The sequence below is a fragment of the Cherax quadricarinatus genome, chromosome 22, assembly GCF_038502225.1.
Source record: "Cherax quadricarinatus isolate ZL_2023a chromosome 22, ASM3850222v1, whole genome shotgun sequence".
Lineage (NCBI taxonomy): Eukaryota > Metazoa > Arthropoda > Malacostraca > Decapoda > Parastacidae > Cherax > Cherax quadricarinatus.
In genome coordinates this window covers 5230565-5249856 of record NC_091313.1, presented here as the reverse complement: position 1 = coordinate 5249856, position 19292 = coordinate 5230565, and the positions used below count along the sequence as shown (strand labels likewise).

Sequence of the window (19292 nt, the reverse complement as noted above, 5' to 3'; positions counted from 1 at the left end):
ACAAATAGGCAGCATAGAGTTTGCATAAAAGGAGAGAAATCAGAATGAGGCCACGTCACAAGTGGTGTTCCACAGGGGTCAGTGTTGGGCCCCTTGTTCACACTACATAAACGACATAGATGAGGGAATAAGTAGTGACATAAGCAAATTTGCTGATGATACCAAACTAGGCCGTCCAATTCATTCTAATGAGGATACTAGAGCACTCCAGGATGATTTGAATACTGATGCAATGGTCGGAGAAGTGGCAGATGTAGTTTGATATAGACAAATGCAAAGTTCTAAATGTTGGAAAGGATAATAACCATTGCCACATATAAACTAAATAATGTAGATCTTAATATTACTGATTGCAAAAAGAATTTAGGAGTTCTGGTTAGCAGTAATCTAAAACCAAAAAAACAGTACATAAGTGTTCGCAATAAAGCTAATAGAATCCTTGGCTTCTTATCAAGAAGTATAAATAATATAAATCCTAAGGTTGTTCTTCAACTCTACCCTTGGTGAGGAATCATTTAGATTATGCTGTTCAGTTCTGGTCATCGTATTACAGAATGGCTATAAATGCTCTGGAAAACGTACAGAGGAGGATGACAAAGTTGATCCCATGCATCAGAAATCTTCCCTATGAGGATAGGCTGAGAGCCCTGAATCTGCGTAGAATTGGGGAGGATATGATTGAGGTGTATAAATGGAAAACAGGAATAAATAAAGGGGGAAGTAAATAGCGCACTAGCCTAGACAGGACTTGCAGCAATGGTTTTAAGCTGGAAAAATTCAGATTCAGGAAGTATATAGGAAAGCACTGGTTTGGTAATAGAGTTGTGGATGAGTGGAACAAACTCCCGAGACCCGTCATAGACGCTAAGACGTTGTGTAGTTTTAAAAATAGGTTAAATAAATGCATGAGTGGGTGTGGGTGGGTGAGTTGGACCTGACTAGCTGGTGCTACTAGGTTAGATGCCGTGCTCCTTCCTGAAGTGGATGTGACCTGACTGGGTGGATCATTGGTCTAAGCCGGGGGTTGACATGGACTTGCCCCGCATGGACCAGTAGGCCTGTTGCAGTGTTCCTTCCTTCTTATGTTCTTATGTCTTAATCATGATAATACAGATAGGTTTATTTATTGGATATTAATTATATTTATTAAATTTGCTTCTTCTAATATAAAAATATATTTTTATATATATGTAAAATCCATGTCAAGAGAGGGACCAAAAACAAGGGAAAATACCGGAGAACAAGAGGAAAATACCGGAGAACAAGAGGAAAATACCGGAGAACAAGAGGAAAATACCGGAGAACAAGAGGAAAATACCGGAGAACAAGAGGAAAATACCGGAGAACAAGGGGAAAATACCGGAGAACAAGAGGAAAATACCGGAGAACAAGAGGAAAATACCGGAGAACAAGAGGAAAATACCGGAGAACAAGAGGAAAATACCGGAGAACAAGGGGAAAATACCGGAGAACAAGAGGAAAATACCGGAGAACAAGAGGAAAATACCGGAGAACAAGAGGAAAATACCGGAGAACAAGAGGAAAATACCGGAGAACAAGAGGAAAATACCGGAGAACAAGAGGAAAATACCGGAGAACAAGAGGAAAATACCGGAGAACAAGGGGAAAATACCGGAGAACAAGAGGAAAATACCGGAGAACAAGAGGAAAATACCGGAGAACAAGGGGAAAATACCGGAGAACAAGGGGAAAATACCGGAGAACAAGAGGAAAATACCGGAGAACAAGAGGAAAATACCGGAGAACAAGAGGAAAATACCGGAGAACAAGAGGAAAATACCGGAGAACAAGAGGAAAATACCGGAGAACAAGAGGAAAATACCGGAGAACAAGGGGAAAATACCGGAGAACAAGGGGAAAATACCGGAGAACAAGGGGAAAATACCGGAGAACAAGAGGAAAATACCGGAGAACAAGAGGAAAATACCGGAGAACAAGAGGAAAATACCGGAGAACAAGGGGAAAATACCGGAGAACAAGAGGAAAATACCTGAGAACAAGAGGAAAATACCGGAGAACAAGAGGAAAATACCGGAGAACAAGAGGAAAATACCGGAGAACAAGAGGAAAATACCGGAGAACAAGAGGAAAATACCGGAGAACAAGAGGAAAATACCGGAGAACAAGAGGAAAATACCGGAGAACAAGGGGAAAATACCGGAGAACAAGGGGAAAATACCGGAGAACAAGGGGAAAATACCGGAGAACAAGGGGAAAATACCGGAGAACAAGAGGAAAATACCGGAGAACAAGAGGAAAATACCGGAGAACAAGAGGAAAATACCGGAGAACAAGAGGAAAATACCGGAGAACAAGAGGAAAATACCGGAGAACAAGGGGAAAATACCGGAGAACAAGGGGAAAATACCGGAGAACAAGGGGAAAATACCGGAGAACAAGGGGAAAATACCGGAGAACAAGGGGAAAATACCGGAGAACAAGAGGAAAATACCGGAGAACAAGAGGAAAATACCGGAGAACAAGAGGAAAATACCGGAGAACAAGAGGAAAATACCGGAGAACAAGAGGAAAATACCGGAGAACAAGAGGAAAATACCGGAGAACAAGAGGAAAATACCGGAGAACAAGAGGAAAATACCGGAGAACAAGGGGAAAATACCGGAGAACAAGGGGAAAATACCGGAGAACAAGGGGAAAATACCGGAGAACAAGAGGAAAATACCGGAGAACAAGAGGAAAATACCGGAGAACAAGGGGAAAATACCGGAGAACAAGGGGAAAATACCGGAGAACAAGAGGAAAATACCGGAGAACAAGAGGAAAATACCGGAGAACAAGAGGAAAATACCGGAGAACAAGAGGAAAATACCGGAGAACAAGAGGAAAATACCGGAGAACAAGAGGAAAATACCGGAGAACAAGGGGAAAATACCGGAGAACAAGGGGAAAATACCGGAGAACAAGGGGAAAATACCGGAGAACAAGAGGAAAATACCGGAGAACAAGAGGAAAATACCGGAGAACAAGAGGAAAATACCGGAGAACAAGGGGAAAATACCGGAGAACAAGAGGAAAATACCTGAGAACAAGAGGAAAATACCGGAGAACAAGAGGAAAATACCGGAGAACAAGAGGAAAATACCGGAGAACAAGAGGAAAATACCGGAGAACAAGAGGAAAATACCGGAGAACAAGAGGAAAATACCGGAGAACAAGAGGAAAATACCGGAGAACAAGGGGAAAATACCGGAGAACAAGGGGAAAATACCGGAGAACAAGGGGAAAATACCGGAGAACAAGGGGAAAATACCGGAGAACAAGAGGAAAATACCGGAGAACAAGAGGAAAATACCGGAGAACAAGAGGAAAATACCGGAGAACAAGAGGAAAATACCGGAGAACAAGAGGAAAATACCGGAGAACAAGGGGAAAATACCGGAGAACAAGGGGAAAATACCGGAGAACAAGGGGAAAATACCGGAGAACAAGGGGAAAATACCGGAGAACAAGGGGAAAATACCGGAGAACAAGAGGAAAATACCGGAGAACAAGAGGAAAATACCGGAGAACAAGAGGAAAATACCGGAGAACAAGGGGAAAATACCGGAGAACAAGGGGAAAATACCGGAGAACAAGAGGAAAATACCGGAGAACAAGAGGAAAATACCGGAGAACAAGAGGAAAATACCGGAGAACAAGAGGAAAATACCGGAGAACAAGAGGAAAATACCGGAGAACAAGAGGAAAATACCGGAGAACAAGAGGAAAATACCGGAGAACAAGGGGAAAATACCGGAGAACAAGGGGAAAATACCGGAGAACAAGAGGAAAATACCGGAGAACAAGAGGAAAATACCGGAGAACAAGGGGAAAATACCGGAGAACAAGGGGAAAATACCTGAGAACAAGAGGAAAATACCGGAGAACAAGAGGAAAATACCGGAGAACAAGAGGAAAATACCGGAGAACAAGAGGAAAATACCGGAGAACAAGAGGAAAATACTGAAGAACAAGCAGTAGCAAAAAACACGTTATCCCAACCATACCATTTTCCTGGCTTTACTGTGCCCCTTCTCACCAGTACTTCCTGGCTTTACTGTGCCCCTTCTCACCAGTACTTCCTGGCTTTACTGTGCCCCTTCTCACCAGTACTTCCTGGCTTTACTGTGCCCCTTCTCACCAGTACTTCCTGGCTTTACTGTGCCCCTTCTCACCAGTACTTCCTTGCTTTACTGTGCCCCTTCTCACCAGTACTTCCCCCCATCCGACTTATTACACCACTTCCTAAAAAAGTCCCCTTCCCACACCCGACTAACTAAACCCCCTCCCATCTATACCCCTCCTGTCTTACTATACTACTCCTGTCTTACTATACCCCTCCTGTTTTACAATACCCCTCCTGTCCTATTATACCCTCCTGTTTTATTATACCCTCCGGTCTTACTATACCACTCCTGTCTTATTATACCCTCCCGTCTTACTATACCCCACCTGTCTTATTATACCCCTCCTGTCTTACAATACACCTCCTGTCTTTCTATACCCCTCCTGTCTTACAATACCCCTCCTGTCTTTCTATACCCCTCCTGTCTAACTATGCCTCTTCCCAACAATATCCCTCCCATCACCCATCCCAGCAATTTCCCTCTCATCATCCATCCCAGCAATATCCCTCCCATCACCGATCCCAGCAATATCCCTCCCATCACCCATCCCAGCAATTTCCCTCTCATCATCCATCCCAGCAATATCCCTCCCATCACTCATCCCAGCAATATCCCTCCCATCACCCATCCCAGCAATATCCCTCCCATCACCCATCCCAACAATATCCCTCCCATCATTCATCACAGCAATATCCCTCCCATCACCGATCCCTGCAATATCCCTCCCATCACTCATTCCAGCAATATCCCTTCCATCACTCATTCCAGCAATATCCCTCCCATCACTCATTCCAGCAATATCCCTCCCATCACCCATCCCAGCAATATCCCTCCCATCATTCATCAGAGCAATATCCCTCCCATCACCCATCCCAGCAATATCCCTCCCATCACCAGCCTCAGCAATATCCCTCCCATCACCAGCCCCAGCAATATCCCTCCCATCACCCGTCCCAGCAATATCCCTCCCATCACCAGCCTCAGCAATATCCCTCCCATCACCCGTCCCAGCAATATCCCTCCCATCACCAGCCTCAGCAATATCCCTCCCATCACCAGCCTCAGCAATATCCCTCCCATCACCAGCCTCAGCAATATCCCTCCCATCACCAGCCTCAGCAATATCCCTCCCATCACCCGTCCCAGCAATATCCCTATCTTCTTCCTCACTGCTACTTCCTCATCCCTCTCTCCTCCTTCCTCACAAAACAAAAGTCTCGCCCTCGGAGGAGGATAATTAAGAAAGGTCATTAAGTGAGTGTATTTACTCAGGTAATAGCCGGTTAACTTTCTCGAGACTTTGTGAGTAATATTTATGGCGTCAGTGAGGTTCTTGAGTCTTGGAGAGACTCGCTTGGGTTCTCCATTGTCTCGGCTAGTTCTGGCTTGTGTCGGTATGTCCTTGTTTGTTCCCTGGATTGTAGTGGCTTAAGCCTATCTTTACTTACTTTTACCATAATATATATATATATATATATATATATATATATATATATATATATATATATATATATATATATATATATATATATATATATATTATGGTATTAGAAACTCTTCATAGAATATTTATTTTAGGATAATTTTGTCATTTCTTAGAGAAATCCAACACCATCTTCAGGACTCTTACTCTGGAAGATGACATAATATTTCACAACTTTACAACATTATAGAAAACACATTCACACACTAACAAAACCTGAGAGAAACTTAAAACATAGTTAAAGGAAGAAGAATGGAGTTATGTGATGCATGGATCAAGCAGTTACTCTCCACGTCAACACACAAGAATCAATGTAAACAGAAAAGACAAACTCTTCAAAAGTGGGAAAATTATAATGGCTTCAGAATAAATAAGTTAATTACAAGGTCGTTAACACAGAGTCCAGGTTTAAGGTGTTTAATTTGTAGCTTCAGTTGTCAGTGTAGTGATGGGTACTCAGTGCATGATTACCAGGTATATAATGAATTCTGGCAGCTGAATGACCCTGTGACTTGGAGGTGGATGACTTCAGAGAGGGATACCTGTGACTTACAGGTGGATGACCTCAGAGAGGGATACTTGTGACATACAGGTGGATGACTTCAGAGAGGGGATACCTGCGACATACAGGTGGATGACTTAGAGGGATACCTGTGGCTTACAGGTGGATAACTTCAGAGAGGGATACCTGTGACATACCGGTGGATGTCTTCAGAAAGGGATACCTGTGACTTACAGGTGGATGATTTCAGAGAGGGATACCTGCGACTTAAAAGTGGATGACTTCAGAGAGGAATACCTGTTACAGGTGGATGACTTGTGAGAAGGGTACCTGCGACTTACAGGTGGATGACTTCAGAGAGGGATATCTGCGACTTACAGGTGGATGACTTCAGAGAGGGATACCTGTGACTTACAGGTGGATGATTTCAGAGAGGGATACCTGCGACTTGCAGGTGGATGACTTCAGAGAGGAATACCTGTTACAGGTGGATGACTTCAGAGAGGAATACCTGTTACAAGTGGATGACTTGTGAGAAGGGTACCTGCGACTTACAGGTGGATGACTTCAGAGAGGGATACCTGCGACTTACAGGTGGATGACTTCAGAGGGATACCTGCGACTTACAGGTGGATGACTTCAGAGAGGGATACCTGTGACTTACCAGTGGATGACTTCAGAGAGGGCTACCTGTGGCTTACAAGTGGATGACTTCAGAGGGGGATGCCTGTGACTTACAGGTGGATGACTTCAGAGGGGGATGCCTGTGACTTACAAGTGGATGACTTCAGAGTGGGATACATGTGACTTAGAGGTGGATGACTTCAGAAAGGGATGCCTGTGACTTACAGGTGGATGACTTTCGAGTGGAATACATGTGACTTACAGGTGGATGACTTCAGAGAGGGATGCCTATGACTTACAGGTGGATGATTTCAGAGAGGGATGCATATAACTTACAGATGGATGACTTCAGAGGGGGATGCCTGTGACATACAGGTGCACGACTTCAGAGAGAGGATACCTGTGACTTACAGATGGATGACTTTAGAGAGGGATATCTGTGACTTGCAGGTGGATGACTCCAGATAGCGATACCTGTGACTTACAGGTGGGTGACTTCAGAGAGGGATACCTGCGACTTACAGGTGGATGACTTCAGAGAGGGATATCTGTGACTTACAGGTGGATGACTTCAGAGAGGGATACCTGTGACTTACAGGTGGATGACTTCAGAAAGAGATACCTGTGACTTACAGGTGGGTGACTTCAGAGAGGGATACCTGCGACTTACAGGTGGATGACTTCAGAGAGGGATATCTGTGACTTACAGGTGGATGACTTCAGAGAGGGATACCTGTGACTTACAGGTGGATGACTTCAGAGAGGGATACCTGTGACTTACAGATGGATGACTTCAGAGGGGGATACCTGTGACAGGTGGCTGACTTCAGAAAGGGATACCTGTGACATATAGGTGGATGACTTCAGACAGGGATACATGCGGCTTACAGGTGGATGATTTCAGAGTGGGATGCCTGTGACGTATAGGTGGATGACTTCAGAAAGGGATACCTGTGACTTACAGGTGGATGATTTCAGAGAGAGATACCTGTGACTTACAGGTGGATGACTTCAGAGAGGGATACCTGTGGCTTACAGGTGGATGACTTCAGAGAGGGATACCTGTGGCTTACAGGTGGATGACTTCAGAGAGGGATACCTGTGGCTTACAGGTGGATGACTTCAGAGAGGGATACCTGTGACTTACAGGTGGATGACTTCAGAGAGGGATACCTGTGGCTTACAGGTGGTTGACTTCAGAGAGGGGATACCTGTGACTTACAGGTGGATGACTTCAGAAAGGGATACCTGTGACTTACAGGTGGATGACTTCAGAGAGAGACACATGTGACTTACAGGTGGACGACTTCAGAGAATGATACCTGTGACTTACAGGTGTATGACTTCAGAGAGCGGATACCTGTGACTTACAGGTGGATGACTTCAGAGAGGGATACCTGTGACTTACAGGTGGATGACTTCAGAGAGAGATACCTGTGACTTACAGGTGGATGACTTCATAGAGGGATACCTGTGACTTACAGGTGGATGATTTCAGAGAGAGATACCTGTGACTTACAGGTATATGACTTCAGAGAGCGGATACCTGTGACTTACAGGTGGATGACTTCAGCGAGGGATACCTGTGACTTACAGGTGTAAGACTTCATAGAGGGATACCTGTGACTTACAGGTGTATGACTTCAGAGAGGGATAACTGCGACTTACAGGTGGATGACTTCAGAGAGGGATATCTGTGACTTACAGGAGGATGACTTCAGAGAAGGATACCTGTGACTTATAGATGGATGACTTCAGAGGGGGATACCTGTGACAGGTGGCTGACTTCAGAAAGGGATACCTGTGACATATAGGTGGATGACTTCAGACAGGGATACATGCGGCTTACAGGTGGATGATTTCAGAGTGGGATGCCTGTGACGTATAGGTGGATGACTTCAGAAAGGGATACATGTGACTTACAGGTGGATGATTTCAGAGAGGGATGATTGAAACTTACAGGTGGCTGACTTTAGAGAGGGATACCTGTGACTTACAGGTGGATGATTTCAGAGAGAGATACCTGTGACTTACAGGTGGATGACTTCAGAGAGGGATACCTGTGGCTTACAGGTGGATGACTTCAGAGAGGGATACCTGTGGCTTACAGGTGGATGACTTCAGAGAGGGATACCTGTGGCTTACAGGTGGATGACTTCAGAGAGGGATACCTGTGACTTACAGGTGGATGACTTCAGAGAGGGATACCTGTGGCTTACAGGTGGTTGACTTCAGAGAGGGTATACCTGTGACTTACAGGTGGATGACTTCAGAACGGGATACCTGTGACTTACAGGTGGATGACTTCAGAGAAGGATACCTGTGACTTACAGGTGGATGACTTCAGAGAGAGATAACTGTGACTTACAGTTGGATGACTTCAGAGAGGGATACCTGTGACTTACAGGTGGATGACTTCAGAGAGAGATACCTGTGACTTACAGGTGGATGACTTCAGAGAGGGATACCTGTGACTTACAGGTGGATGACTTCAGAGAGAGACACCTGTGACTTACAGGTGGACGACTTCAGAGAATGATACCTGTGACTTACAGGTGTATGACTTCAGAGAGCGGATACCTGTGAATTACAGGTGGATGACTTCAGAGAGGGATACCTGTGACTTACAGGTGGATGACTTCAGAGAGAGATACCTGTGACTTACAGGTGGATGACTTCATAGAGGGATACCTGTGACTTACAGGTGGATGATTTCAGAGAGAGATACCTGTGACTTACAGGTATATGACTTCAGAGAGCGGATACCTGTGACTTACAGGTGGATGACTTCAGAGAGGGATACCTGTGACTTACAGGTGTATGACTTCAGCGAGGGATACCTGTGACTTACAGGTGTATGACTTCAGAAAGAGATACCTGTGACTTACAGGTGGGTGACTTCAGAGAGGGATACCTGCGACTTACAGGTGGATGACTTCAGAGAGGGATATCTGTGACTTACAGGTGGATGACTTCAGAGAGGGATACCTGTGACTTACAGGTGGATGACTTCAGAGAGGGATACCTGTGACTTACAGATGGATGACTTCAGAGGGGGATACCTGTGACAGGTGGCTGACTTCAGAAAGGGATACCTGTGACATATAGGTGGATGACTTCAGACAGGGATACATGCGGCTTACAGGTGGATGATTTCAGAGTGGGATGCCTGTGACGTATAGGTGGATGACTTCAAAAAGGGATACCTGTGACTTACAGGTGGATGATTTCAGAGAGAGATACCTGTGACTTACAGGTGGATGACTTCAGAGGGATACCTGTGGCTTACAGGTGGATGACTTCAGAGAGGGATACCTGTGGCTTACAGGTGGATGACTTCAGAGAGGGATACCTGTGGCTTACAGGTGGATGACTTCAGAGAGGGATACCTGTGGCTTACAGGTGGTTGACTTCAGAGAGGGGATACCTGTGACTTACAGGTGGATGACTTCAGAAAGGGATACCTGTGACTTACAGGTGGATGACTTAAGAGAGGGATACCTGTGACTTACAGGTGGATGACTTCAGAGAGAGATATCTGTGACTTACAGTTGGATGACTTCAGAGAGGGATACCTGTGACTTACAGGTGGATGACTTCAGAGAGAGATACCTGTGACTTACAGGTGGATGACTTCAGAGAGGGATACCTGTGACTTACAGGTGGATGACTTCAGAGAGAGACACCTGTGACTTACAGGTGGACGACTTCAGAGAATGATACCTGTGACTTACAGGTGTATGACTTCAGAGAGCGGATACCTGTGACTTACAGGTGGATGACTTCAGAGAGGGAGACCTGTGACTTACAGGTGGATGACTTCAGAGAGAGATACCTGTGACTTACAGGTGGATGACTTCATAGAGGGATACCTGTGACTTACACGTGGATGATTTCAGAGAGAGATACCTGTGACTTACAGGTATATGACTTCAGAGAGCGGATACCTGTGACTTACAGGTGGATGACTTCAGCGAGGGATACCTGTGACTTACAGGTGTATGACTTCATAGAGGGATACCTGTGACTTACAGGTGTATGACTTCAGAGAGGGATACCTGCGACTTACAGGAGGATGACTTCAGAGAGGGATATCTGTGACTTACAGGAGGATGACTTCAGAGAGGGATACCTGTGACTTACAGGTGGATTACTTCAGAGAAGGATACCTGTGACTTACAGGTGGATTACTTCAGAGAGGGATACCTGTGACTTACAGGTGGATTACTTCAGAGAGGGATACCTGTGACTTACAGGTTGATGATTTCAGAGAGAGATACCTGTGACTTACAGGTGGATGACTTCAGAGAGGGATACCTGTGGCTTACAGGTGGATGACTTCAGAGAGGGATACCTGTGGCTTACAGGTGGATGACTTCAGAGAGGGATACCTGTGGCTTACAGGTGGATGACTTCAGAGAGGGATACCTGTGACTTACAGGTGGATGACTTCAGAGAGGGATACCTGTGGCTTACAGGTGGTTGACTTCATAGAGGGTATACCTGTGACTTACAGGTGGATGACTTCAGAAAGGGATACCTGTGACTTACAGGTGGATGACTTCAGAGAAGGATACCTGTGACTTACAGGTGGATGACTTCAGAGAGAGATAACTGTGACTTACAGTTGGATGACTTCAGAGAGGGATACCTGTGACTTACAGGTGGATGACTTCAGAGAGAGATACCTGTGACTTACAGGTGGATGACTTCAGAGAGGGATACCTGTGACTTACAGGTGGATGACTTCAGAGAGAGACACCTGTGACTTACAGGTGGACGACTTCAGAGAATGATACCTGTGACTTACAGGTGTATGACTTCAGAGAGCGGATACCTGTGAATTACAGGTGGATGACTTCAGAGAGGGATACCTGTGACTTACAGGTGGATGACTTCAGAGAGAGATACCTGTGACTTACAGGTGGATGACTTCATAGAGGGATACCTGTGACTTACAGGTGGATGATTTCAGAGAGAGATACCTGTGACTTACAGGTATATGACTTCAGAGAGCGGATACCTGTGACTTACAGGTGGATGACTTCAGAGAGGGATACCTGTGACTTACAGGTGTATGACTTCAGCGAGGGATACCTGTGACTTACAGGTGTATGACTTCAGAAAGAGATACCTGTGACTTACAGGTGGGTGACTTCAGAGAGGGATACCTGCGACTTACAGGTGGATGACTTCAGAGAGGGATATCTGTGACTTACAGGTGGATGACTTCAGAGAGGGATACCTGTGACTTACAGGTGGATGACTTCAGAGAGGGATACCTGTGACTTACAGATGGATGACTTCAGAGGGGGATACCTGTGACAGGTGGCTGACTTCAGAAAGGGATACCTGTGACATATAGGTGGATGACTTCAGACAGGGATACATGCGGCTTACAGGTGGATGATTTCAGAGTGGGATGCCTGTGACGTATAGGTGGATGACTTCAGAAAGGGATACCTGTGACTTACAGGTGGATGATTTCAGAGAGAGATACCTGTGACTTACAGGTGGATGACTTCAGAGAGGGATACCTGTGGCTTAAAGGTGGATGACTTCAGAGAGGGATACCTGTGGCTTACAGGTGGATGACTTCAGAGAGGGATACCTGTGGCTTACAGGTGGTTGACTTCAGAGAGGGGATACCTGTGACTTACAGGTGGATGACTTCAGAAAGGGATACCTGTGACTTACAGGTGGATGACTTCAGAGAGGGATACCTGTGACTTACAGGTGGATGACTTCAGAGAGAGATATCTGTGACTTACAGTTGGATGACTTCAGAGAGGGATACCTGTGACTTACAGGTGGATGACTTCAGAGAGAGATACCTGTGACTTACAGGTGGATGACTTCAGAGAGGGATACCTGTGACTTACAGGTGGATGACTTCAGAGAGAGACACCTGTGACTTACAGGTGGACGACTTCAGAGAATGATACCTGTGACTTACAGGTGTATGACTTCAGAGAGCGGATACCTGTGACTTACAGGTGGATGACTTCAGAGAGGGATACCTGTGACTTACAGGTGGATGACTTCAGAGAGAGATACCTGTGACTTACAGGTGGATGACTTCATAGAGGGATACCTGTGACTTACAGGTGGATGATTTCAGAGAGAGATACCTGTGACTTACAGGTATATGACTTCAGAGAGCCGATACCTGTGACTTACAGGTGGATGACTTCAGCGAGGGATACCTGTGACTTACAGGTGTATGACTTCATAGAGGGATACCTGTGACTTACAGGTGTATGACTTCAGAGAGGGATACCTGCGACTTACAGGAGGATGACTTCAGAGAGGGATATCTGTGACTTACAGGAGGATGACTTCAGAGAGGGATACCTGTGACTTACAGATGGATGACTTCAGAGGGGGATACCTGTGACAGGTGGCTGACTTCAGAAAGGGATACCTGTGACATATAGGTGGATGACTTCAGACAGGGATACATGCGGCTTACAGGTGGATGATTTCAGAGTGGGATGTCTGTGACGTATAGGTGGATGACTTCAGAAAGGGATACATGTGACTTACAGGTGGATGATTTCAGAGAGGGATGCCTGAAACTTACAGGTGGCTGACTTTAGAGAGGGATACCTGTGACTTACAGGTGGATGATTTCAGAGAGAGATACCTGTGACTTACAGGTGGATGACTTCAGAGAGGGATACCTGTGGCTTACAGGTGGATGACTTCAGAGAGGGATACCTGTGGCTTACAGGTGGATGACTTCAGAGAGGGATACCTGTGGCTTACAGGTGGATGACTTCAGAGAGGGATACCTGTGACTTACAGGTGGATGACTTCAGAGAAGGATACCTGTGACTTACAGGTGGATGACTTCAGAGAGAGATAACTGTGACTTACAGTTGGATGACTTCAGAGAGGGATACCTGTGACTTACAGGTGGATGACTTCAGAGAGAGATACCTGTGACTTACAGGTGGATGACTTCAGAGAGGGATACCTGTGACTTACAGGTGGATGACTTCAGAGAGAGACACCTGTGACTTACAGGTGGACGACTTCAGAGAATGATACCTGTGACTTACAGGTGTATGACTTCAGAGAGCGGATACCTGTGAATTACAGGTGGATGACTTCAGAGAGGGATACCTGTGACTTACAGGTGGATAACTTCAGAGAGATATACCTGTGACTTACAGGTGGATGACTTCATAGAGGGATACCTGTGACTTACAGGTGGATGATTTCAGAGAGAGATACCTGTGACTTACAGGTATATGACTTCAGAGAGCGGATACCTGTGACTTACAGGTGGATGACTTTAGAGAGGGATGCCTGTGACTTACAGGTGTATGACTTCAGCGAGGGATACCTGTGACTTACAGGTGTATGACTTCAGAGAGGGATACCTGTGACTTACAGGTGTACGACTTCAGAGAGCGGATACCTGTGACTTACAGGTGGATGACCTCAGAGAGGGATACCTGTGACTTACAGGTGTATGACCTCAGAGAGGGATGCCTGTGACTTACAGGTGGATGACCTCAGAGAGGGATACCTGTGACTTAAAGGTGGATGACCTCAGAGAGGGATACCTGTGACTTACAGGTGGATGACTTCAGAGAGGGATACTCGTAACTTACAGGTGGATGACTTCAGAGAGGGATACCTGTGACTTACAGGTGGATTACTTCAGAGAGAGATACCTGTGACTTACAGGTGGATGACTTCAGAGAGGGATACCTGTGACTTACAGGTGGATTACTTCAGAGAAGGATACCTGTGACTTACAGGTGGATTACTTCAGAGAGGGATACCTGTGACTTACAGGTGGATTACTTCAGAGAGGGATACCTGTGACTTACAGGTGGATTACTTCAGAGAGGGATACCTGTGACTTACAGGTGGATTACTTCAGAGAGGGATACCTGTGACTTACAGGTGGATTACTTCAGAGAGGGATACCTGTGACTTACAGGTGGATTACTTCAGAGAAGGATACCTGTGACTTACAGGTGGATGACTTCAGAGAGGGATACCTGTGACTTACTGGTGGATGACTTCAGAGAGGGATATCTGTGACTTACAGGTGGATGACTTCAGAGAGGGATGCCTGTGACTTACAGGTGGATGACTTCAGTGAGGGATACCTGTGACTTACAGGTGGATGACTTCAGAGAGGGATACCTGTGATTTACAGGTGGATGACTTCAGAGAGGGATACCTGTGACTTACAGGTGGATGACTTCAGAGAGGGATACCTGTGACTTACAGGTTGATTACTTCAGAGAGGGATACCTGTGACTTACAGGTGGATGATTTCAGAGAGGGATACCTGTGACTTACAGGTGGATGACTTCAGAGAGGGATACCTGTGGCTTACAGGTGGATGACTTCAGAGAGGGATACCTGTGGCTTACAGGTGGATGACTTCAGAGAGGGATACCTGTGGCTTACAGGTGGATGACTTCAGAGAGGGATACCTGTGACTTACAGGTGGATGACTTCAGAGAGGGATACCTGTGGCTTACAGGTGGTTGACTTCAGAGAGGGTATACCTGTGACTTACAGGTGGATGACTTCAGAAAGGGATACCTGTGACTTACAGGTGGATGACTTCAGAGAAGGATACCTGTGGCTTACAGGTGGTTGACTTCAGAGAGGGTATACCTGTGACTTACAGGTGGATGACTTCAGAAAGGGATACCTGTGACTTACAGGTGGATGACTTCAGAGAAGGATACCTGTGACTTACAGGTGGATGACTTCAGAGAGAGATAACTGTGACTTACAGTTGGATGACTTCAGAGAGGGATACCTGTGACTTACAGGTGGATGACTTCAGAGAGGGATACCTGTGATTTACAGGTGGATGACTTCAGAGCGGGATACCTAACCCATTTCTACAAACGTCTCTTGAATTTTTTTCCTTAGCCTTAGATTTCCCATATTGATTAATTGTTATAATTATTATTAGCTCACTATCATTATCATTACCATCATTGTTATTATCATTGCTATCTTCCTTGTAATTATTATCAGTATTATCATTATCATCACATTTCACCCCTTCCCTAGCCCCCTCCTCACCTTTCACCCCTTCCCTAGCCCCCTTCTCACCTTTTACCCCTTCCCTAGCCCCCTCCTCACCTTTCACCACTTCCCTAACCCTCTCCTCACCTTTCACCCCTTCCCTAACCCTCTCCTCACCTTTCACCCCTTCCCTAGCCCCCTCCTCACCTTTCACCCCTTCCCTAACCCCCTCCTCACCTTTCACCCCTTCCCTAGCCCCCATCTCACCTTTCACCCCTTCTCTAACCCCCTCCTCACCTTTCACCCCTTCCCTAACCCTCTCACCTTTCACCCTTTCCCCTGACCCCATTCTCACCTTTCACCCCTTCTCTGACTCCTTACTCCTTCCCTTCCTTGCAGGAGCTTCGTGTGTCTTCTTTATTTATGAAGTTCAGGATTACCCGACTTACAGCAGCGTGAAATATTGCGGTTGGACACCCTCGCCTCATACGCCGCTCTTGCTATACTGTGCTCCTCACTGCATAGGTAAGTATCCCATACTCAGCAGTTGTTAGCTGTGCTCCACACAGCATAAACAAGTATCCTTGGCCTAGCTTTGCTCAAACCATAGCTACGGCAGTTAGCTTTTGCACCTCATAACATAGACAAATATATTTTGCCGGGCTGAAGTACCTGCTGCATAGGTAAGTGTCCCTTGCTATGCTCTCTATAGCATAGTGAAGTGTCCCTAGCTTAGTTGTATCCCTTACAGTACACATAAGCAGCCCTTGCTATGCCTCTCACAGCACAGATAAGTATGCTTTAACTGTGCTCATTGCAGCTTAGCTGTACAACTCAGTATTCCTTGTTTCGCTGCACACTTTAGAGCTTAGCAGCAAATTTTGTAGATTAGGTAATCGATAGTATTAATTAGGTAACTAGCTTCTTGTGGGTCTTCAAAGTGAAGGAGATCCACGTTAAAGTCTCCAGCTAGTGTTAAGTGTTGCTAGCAAAGTTGAACGTTATCAGGAACGGTAGGGGTCCCTTTACAAAAATTTCTCTCTCCTTTTCTTGCAAAGTTCTGACAATTTAAGTGTTCTCCTTCTCTCTCTCAGGCCTATAAGCTCACTCCTTGCCCATAACCTTACGCTCATTTTTTCATGAGCATTTTGTCACATTCTCATTCTCATGCCGTGTGCACTAATGGTTGCAAATCTCTCGACGGTGTCTGGTATGCAAATGTATTAGTCCAAAAAGATTAATCCCAAGGCCATTGGCTAAAGTTGGCCATTATGTTGACAGCAGAGTTGTGTGCATTTCTCACCGATATCATGTACACATATTACAACCATGATGAAATCGTTATTCGTAGTTGTTTCAGACTCCCAAAGTGAGTAAACAATCCATTTTCAGAAAATCTACCCCCCTCATCCCTATCGCCCTTCAAATAAAAGTTTGGTTACGTCATATGTCTAGTAAAAACAAGTTGTATTTTTCAGAATTCGCCTATGTTTGGGGTATTGGACAAGTAGACTTAGCCACTCTGTCAGCTATTCACTATCTTCCAGTTTCCCACAGGAGTATTCCTTACACTGACTGTTTTTTCAGTACTCTGGAAATGCTGGAAACAACGTTTGTCCGATTTAAAACCTAATGAATGATTTTCTATTACACCACGATGGGGAGTCTAAGTATCATCCTTCCGCTATTGGATTTGGTAAAGTATCCTCTCACAATCACGAATGGGACACATACGACTCACACACGGATAACATATGGAGAAATGACCGGCCATGCTGTGTGTGGAGTGTTGAGTCACACTGACAAGACGGTGTATCTTATAAGGTTTCCTCTGTTAGCGGGCATGTGGAATTCATTTTCAACTTCTTCGTTCCTAATGCACGCACTCGAACTGACCACCTCGCCGAAAGTCTCACATTTAAAGCAGACCTGCTTTTTGACTTTTTAAGAAACTAACTTGTTGCACCAAATCTGACTTCAATTTTGTTCTCTGATTAACCAAAACTTCCACTAACCCTAACTCCATGCACACCCCTATCCCCCCCCTACAAAACCCTTAACTCCCCCTCACCAAATCCCTAACACCCTCATACAATCCCTAAACCCCCCTCATACACCTATGTCCTTTGCACACTCCTACATTCCCACATCACAGCCCTGTTTGACCCACAAAAGATAAGCACATATAGTGACGATAATATTTTATTATATTATTATTTACTAAGCCTTGTGAAATACTACTGATCCAGCCCAAGACTCGTTCCCAGAACACCTGCGAGACAATGACTGGTATATATATATATATATATATATATATATATATATATATATATATATATATATATATATATATATATATATATATATATATATATATATATATATATAACCATAATCAATTTACATTAATGGACACAGTTGCAGCATTTGAATATTTATTTAGGCTGTGTATCGCTGGCGAGGAACTTTGTCAAGATTCAGTTTACGTTAATAGGACAGAACATGAAATATATAGTAATAAATGAGGTGTAATATAGGGCGAGACGCAGAGTATCAGGGTAATAGCAGAAAAGTAGTTTTGATGGCTGCATGAAGAGGAGGAGGTATGAGGTGATACAATGAGATTAATGTATGACTATATTGTCTAGTTATGGGAAAGTGCTAAACCCGTAAGAGTCGTACAGCACCTGTGGAATGGGAGGTAAGCCATAATCCCCAAGGGGATAGGGAAGCGTCAATTCGGCGTATCAAGAGCCTTTCAGCAGCATCTATGCACGTCTCACGAGGGGAAAGTTGTCCATCAATCGACGTACACAGCGCCTTGTTTATCCTTCTTTATTCCATACCTGTGAAGAACTCTTGATCCAAGGAATTGGAGCTACCCTTGCTTTTCTGGGGTGAAGCATATCCCGTCTGGAAGCTCCGAGGGTCCAGCCCTGGGAGGACGATCGAGCCTCCAACGAGTACTGCTTTGTTATTCTTTTTTAAACACACACACATACACACACACACACACACACATACACACACACACACACACACACACACACACACACACACACACACACACACACACACACACACTCACTCACTCTCTCACTCTCTCACAGGTATACAAGCATTGTCTAAACCATTAGATGTGATTTACAATAAGCAGTGGACAAGGAACTGCTACCAAGAAATCTGGAAGACAGAAAGTGCTGTCCCTATATTTAAGAAAGGAGACAGATAGGAAGCGGTGAACTACAGATCAGTTTCTGACATGCATACCTTGCATGGTAATGGGAGAAAAATTGGAGAGAAATGATTTGGGTTTACGGATGGCAAATTTCCTCTAACTACTTGGAGTTACATGACAAAGTAACAGATATGCAACAAGAGAAAGTGTTAGGTTGACTTCATTTCTTTTAGTTTGCAAGGCATTTGACGGTGTGTCTCATAAGAGGCTGGGCCTAAAACTTGAGATTCTTGAGACCAGGGAACGTACTCCTGTGGATCAAAGAGTATCTAAGGGGAAGAAAGA

General features: G+C 45.1%; 1 long non-coding RNA gene across 1 annotated transcript in view; it reads left to right on the top strand.

The window, feature by feature from the left end:
- Positions 1 to 19292, top strand: part of LOC138853061 (uncharacterized) — a 269917-nt gene that overhangs the window by 232291 nt on the left and 18334 nt on the right. Inside the window, exon 2 of the long non-coding RNA XR_011392304.1 lies at positions 16169 to 16294. This is a non-coding gene — a long non-coding RNA (uncharacterized lncRNA). The remainder of the gene's footprint in view (positions 1 to 16168; positions 16295 to 19292) is intronic.